This window comes from Cryptomeria japonica, chromosome 11, assembly GCF_030272615.1.
Source record: "Cryptomeria japonica chromosome 11, Sugi_1.0, whole genome shotgun sequence".
Lineage (NCBI taxonomy): Eukaryota > Viridiplantae > Streptophyta > Pinopsida > Cupressales > Cupressaceae > Cryptomeria > Cryptomeria japonica.
Genome location: NC_081415.1, coordinates 524,457,526 through 524,464,282, shown reverse-complemented (window position 1 = coordinate 524,464,282; position 6,757 = coordinate 524,457,526).

The following is a 6,757-nucleotide window of genomic DNA, read 5'->3' as shown; positions in this document are numbered from 1 at the left end:
AAACCAAGCTTCAAAAGATATTTATCCAACCTTGCATACCAAGCTCTGGGTGCTTGTTTCAATCCATATAAAGCTTTCCTTAACCTACAAACCATGTTTGTATCATCTGATAGAGAAAAACCATCAGGTTTCTCGATATAAATTCTTCACCAAGATCCCCATTCCAAAATGCACATTTAACATCCATCTGATAAACCTTGTAGTTTTTATAAGCAGCATAGGCAAGAAATAATCTTATAACTTCAATCCTAGCTACAGGTGCAAAATTCTCTCCATAATTAATTGCTTCCTTCTGAGAATATCCTTTACAAACCAATCTAGCCTTATTCCTTATAACTTGACCATCCTCATTCAATTTATTTCTAAAAACCCATTTAGTTCCAATAACAGTCTTATTTTTAGGTCGGGGAACCAAAGTCCATGTGTTATTTTTCTCAATCTGATCTAATTCTTCTTCCATAGCTTTCAACCAATATTCATCTTTACATCCCTCAATTACTGATACCGGTTCAACTTGTGAAATTAAACATACCTAATTAGCTGTCAGACTTCTTCTTGTCATTACTCCATTGTTCTTATCCCCAATGATCTACTCTTATGAATGATTCAATCTCACATACCTAGGAGTACTCTGACTCTTTGTTCCTCTTCCCTAATCTTCAATTACTGTAGAAATTTTTCATATTGTCAGAGTAACTAGTTCAACACTTTGTTCTAGTAAAGGTGCTACCAGTTCAGATATAATCATTTCCACTATCACTTCCTTCTCATAAACTCTAATTTGACTTTTGTTCAGCTCATCTACTTTAACATTAGTACTCTCTACAATTCTCTGCAATCTCTTGTTATAACATCTATATGCCTTTCTTTCATTAGAATAACCAATAAATATGCCTTCATCACATCAAGGATCAAATTTGCCAATGATATCATCTCCCCTGATATAACATTTACTACCAAAGATTCTGAAATACTTAACTGTAGGTGTATTGCCAAACCATAATTCATAAGGTGTCTTATTGGTTTCTCCTTTGATATGTACTCTATTGAATGTAAAAACCGCTATGCTTACTACTTCTCTCCAATAGATATGAGGTAGAATAGCTTCCATCATCATTATTCTAGCAGCATCCAACATAGTTTTGTTCTTCCTTTCCACATCTCCATTTTGCTGAGGTGTTTGGGGAGCAGAAAATTGCCCACTTATACCATTCTTCTCACAAATATTATTAAACTCACCGGATGTGAATTCTCCACCAAGATCTGGCCTCAAACATTAAATTACCAATCCTATCTCGGTTTCCACTTTAGCCTTAAAGATTTTAAACTTTTCAAATGCCTCATATTTTTCCTTTAGAAAAGTAACCCACATCATTCTAGAATAATCATCAATGATTACCATGAAATATCTATCACCTTGAAAACTTTTAACTCTAGCAGAGCCACACAAATCAATATGAATAAGATCAAGAACATCATCAGATTTATCTTATATACTCCTAAAAGAGGTTTTGACCTGTTTACCCATTTGACATTCTTTACATACTAGATTATAGGGCTTCATAATCTTAGGTATATCCCTAACAGCCTTAGTTGAACTGATCTTTACAATGCAATCAAAATTCACATGACATGGCCTTTTATGCCATAGCCAACTCTCATCAATCTATGTAATCAAACAAGTCTTCTCACCAGAACTCAAATGAAATATATTACCTTTTGTCTGTGTATGATCAGTTGCAATCTCCTAACCAAATTTGTTAATGATTTTGCATTTTCCATCCTTGAACTGTAAGTGAAATCCCTTATCCACTAATTGTCCAACACTCAAAATATTATGCCTTAAACCTTCAACATAATAAATATTGTCAGTCTTGTTATTACCATCCAATGATATAGTTCCTTTTCCTTTGATCATACATGCTTTGTCATCTCCAAATCTAACCAGACCACCATCAAATTCTTGCAAAGATAGAAACTTCCCTTTATCTCCAGTCATATGATGTGAACAACCACTGTCAATTACCCATTCATCCTTATATTCAATTTTAGTAGAAAGTGCCTTCTCTTCAGGTACATTCTCTTCCAGTGCCGAATCATCTTCCTTGATATCCAGGAACACCCATTCCTTCCCATTACTGAAACCACTAGAAGAGTCTTTTGCCAGTTCATCATCAGAATTAGAAATGCCTTCCTCATCTGCTATGTAGCATGATTTATCTCTTTTTTTCCTACACTTATACTTGTTTTGACATCCAAGGTTAGGCTTAAAAGATCTTCTAGCTCTTTCTTCAAATCTTGAATTCCTTTTAGGACATCTAAATGCAAAATGACCAATCTTATTACATGCAAAACACTTAAAAGGTGCTTTTCCTTCATACTTACTTCCTACCGGTCCTTTAGGTACTCTTCTAGCAAATAGTGCTTCAAATATCTCAAACTCATCATCTTCTCTCTTCATATCTTCCAATTCCTTTGCATATAAAGCTTTCTAATCTTGATTACTGGTTGTAGATGTAGATGCATGAAAAGTACATTCATTTTTCATAGCTCCAGAAGGTCCAAATTCTTCAAGCTCAAAAGCAGATAGTTTTCCAACCAAAGTATCTCTGTTGAAATATGTATTAGCCATTGTTCTCAATTCATTAATAGCAGTAGCCTTCATCTTGTAAGCTGGTGGTAGGGCTCTCAGGACTTTAGAAACAATTTCATCTTTGCTTAGAGTTCCACCACAACATTGAATTCCCATAATAATCGTATTTACCCTTTCCATGAATGCAGTATTCCTTTCATCTTATTCCATCTTTACGTTTTGATATCTCACCTGGTAACCATCAATTTTAGCAATCTTCATTATAGGGTCACCTTCATTAAGACTCTCCAACTTGTCCCATATAGCCTTTCCAGATGATTTGTCGATTAATCTCATTATTTGTTGATCAGAAAGTACACACCGGAGGGCTTCTCTTTCTCTACAATCATTCTCAAGCTCCTCATCCAGGTTTGTTGGAGGAGGATATCTAGATGTTGGATTATAAGGTGTGACACCATTCTGTGTGATCTCCCAAATCTCCTTGCCAAGACATCTCAGATGAGTCTCCATTTGAATCTTCCATACTGTCTAATTTGTTCCATCAAGCCTAGGAATATCTCTGAAAGATAGCTCCAGATGAACTGGATGAACTTGAATTATTAGTCACCATAGGATCTTCCTCAATTAGTTAAGATTTCTACAGAGAGGAACAAATCTCTAATACCAATTGTTAGACAGTTCAAATAACCAGAAGATAACTGAGAGGGGGGGTGAAACAGTTGTCACATATTATCGGAACCATTAACAATTAAAACTTTAATACCGGAACCCAAAACATTAATACCAAAATAGTAGTTAAACCAATTAAGCATAAACAATAATCACAAAATAAATGCCATCCACATGACACCAAGATTTATACGTCGAAACCCGATAAAGGGAAAAACCACAGTGGGAAGCCTACCCACAATCAGATAATACTTTTTTAGTAAGTATGTGAATTACAATTGAGGGGCCTGCACTTGTAGGAAGGCCAATAGCCTAGAGCGCACTGCTCATCACAAAAGGAGCCTCACTGACTACATAGAAATCCAAACTACAATTTGAAGTGTTGAGCTGCAAAAGATAGCATCTCCTATGCTTGAGTACAGTTCAGGTTAAGCTCAATACTAGAGGACTAAATCCTCTTACATAAACCCAATTCGATCTCCAATGATTGATCAAATCCTCTGCCTGGATGATATTACATTATTTGCACATTACATATCCATATCCCTTGATCTCTACCATATATTATGATCTACAATGAGATCTTGCATCTATATATACAAGCCCTCGACCACAAACAATCAGGTCGGCCACCAGATAATAAACTAATTACATAATTACAAAACATGGCAGCCTTAGACCAAACAAATAATATCCAAGACATAAGGCATCCCGAAAACACATTGAGAGGTCCAATCCACATGTTATATTAAAGTCGGTCCATAACCTAGATAAACCGGGACCCAGTATAGGTCCACACGCTACAACAATGATCTTCATCCGCCAAGTCTTGAACATGATCACCATCCTCAAAAGATAAGGTTTAGGTTCATATTCTTCTTCTAAACATTTAGAGCTTCTAGAGCATTCCTCATCATTAGGTCCACCAGGAGTTTGTAGTTCTTCTTTCTTAGGTGTAGAAAGATTCTAAACTACCTCCTTATTTTGTTTCTTCTCTTTTCCCAGTGAAAACTAAATAGTGGAAGATTTCATCTCTTTGAAAGTGACACTTCTACTATAGAGAACCTTTTCTATCATTGGATCTTAGAGCTTGTACCCTTTCATACAAACACCATAGCTGATAAAGATACACTTAACAACCTTATTTTTCAACTTAGGCTTTTTTTCACTTGGAACATGAGCATAAGCTTCACAATAAAATACTCTAAGATGTCTCATACAGTGCTTCTTTCTTGACCACACCTCCATAAGTGTCTTATCAACAAGTGTTCCAGCTTACAAGAATTATTCAAGACCAACACCACTAGGAATACTCATGGCCCTCTCTATCAATGTTATGTTCATCCTCCACACAACTCTACTCTACTGAGGGGTGTATGAAATTGTCTTATGTCTCTTAATCTAGTGATCTTTGCAAAACTTCTCAAAATGTACTAAGAAAAACTCACCACCATTGTCAATCCTCAAACACTTACTCTTTCTACTATTTGTATTCTTAACAAGAGCCTTAGTATCCATAAATAAACTCAACGCTTTAGATTTAATTCTAAAAAAAAAAAAAAATTCCTTTTGTAGCATCATAAATTGTACACCCTTAATTGCCTGGTACTATTACATGCTTAGGTTAGCACCCGCATTAGTGTGTTTGCATCTTGCATTTATAATTCCCTTTAAGAATTTAATTAATTAATTTAATATAATCTAAAGTCTTAATTTATCCTTCTACACATTATAAAATTGGGCCCTTAACCCTAAGTGTGCCCCCTTCTATTTTATTCTTCCAATTAATTTTTTCATCAAATACCCTAATTATGTCCTATTTTGACCTTCAAGGCTCTGTTTTGCATATCTATATGCCTCAAATTTCCACATGCTCTTGGAATTATTGCTAAAATCACAATATCTTGCTTCCCTGAAAATTTGGCAAAAATTTGGTCGAACCAAGTAGCTAGCTACTTGGTCCTGACTTTTTCTCCTTGAATTTCAGAAGCATATTTGGGCAGTATTTTAATGTTTAAATCCAAGAAATTTGTGAAAAATATCATTTCTAGGTCGGCCTATGACTCAAAACAAAGTTAGGGTTTCATACATATAGCCTTTCCTTTCCTCATTTAATGGATTCAATTCTCTAGCAATTGAAGGAGCCTCTTATGAAGCAAAAGTGCAGTATATGTGGAGTCTACAATTAGCAAATCAAACATTCATCAAGAATTTATCAAGCCTTCATCAATCATTTTCAACATCAATTAGGATCTTTGAAGACATTGAAAAATAATAGGAGATCAACGACTATTGATTAGCTTGTACCTCTCCCTTAGGGTTTGGTATGGTTTCATCTTATTTTCATGTCTTTGTATGAGCTTCATAACATTCATTTTCAGATTTACGTTCATGCTTTATATCCATTATTGCATTTGCGATTTGAATAATTTACTCATTTTGGGTTTACTCTCCAAAGCGTAGGGTAGAACTCCAGATCTACTTTCTTGTTCATTTACGATCTTGCATACACACAAGATTCTTGCACACACATTTTCAATAAATTAAGCTATTTTTGGAGGAGGAAATCACCAAAACAAGGGCTTTGAGTAAGGCAAAACCCTATATAGCCACCTAGACACCATTTTTCAAGTTGCAGATGTAGGTACAGGAATCTAGCGAATGCACGATTTTTAGGACCAACGAAAGACAAAGGTGCAGACCCAATCATAGAGTTAGGTCTCAATTTTCAGAGACCAAGGCGTGGCACCTTGGTCCCCTATTTTTTGCATCATTTCTTGGTAGTTTAGCATTTATGGCCTTCAGAGTCTCATATCTAGGTTTTCAGCTCTCTGTTCTGACAAGGACCAGGGCATGGCACCCTCGTCCTGCCCATTTTGCATCAAATTTTAGTGACAGTTGCATCTCTTAGTTCACTTTTGAGTTCGGATTTCAGTTTATTAGTTTTAGTTCAGTTATATTCTGCATTTTGATTTTATGTTTTCTTCATTGTTCATCTCCTAGCATAGTTGGTTATTGCGTCATATTTTGCACCTTCTTTACATTACAAAAAAGGAATAGAAACCCTAAAAGATACTCCTTGACTCTCTCTTTCTTTCACAACAAGTAGTCAAAGTGAAATATCTCCCTAGGCTCTTTCGTATTATAATGTGTGTATGAGAGTAGGATTAGGTTTTAGTCACTTGATTCCATTTTTATACATCACATTTTGGTGAACCCGACATGAACACCTTTAATTCCGATTTATGCTCTCAGATCTGAGTATTTATGCAATTTGAAATTCAAGTTTTCATTTACAAGTTTGATTTCTTTGCAAATTTTAAAAATTTAGAGGTTAATTTCATTAAAACCCTAATTTTTAAATTCAAAATTAAACTTGTGCATTTCTTAATTTGGATTAATTATTTGATTTGGGAACACTTTTTACTCTTATATATCATCAAATTACGTAAATTTAGAGTTCTTTCATTGGTGAAATCATCATACAAATTGAAC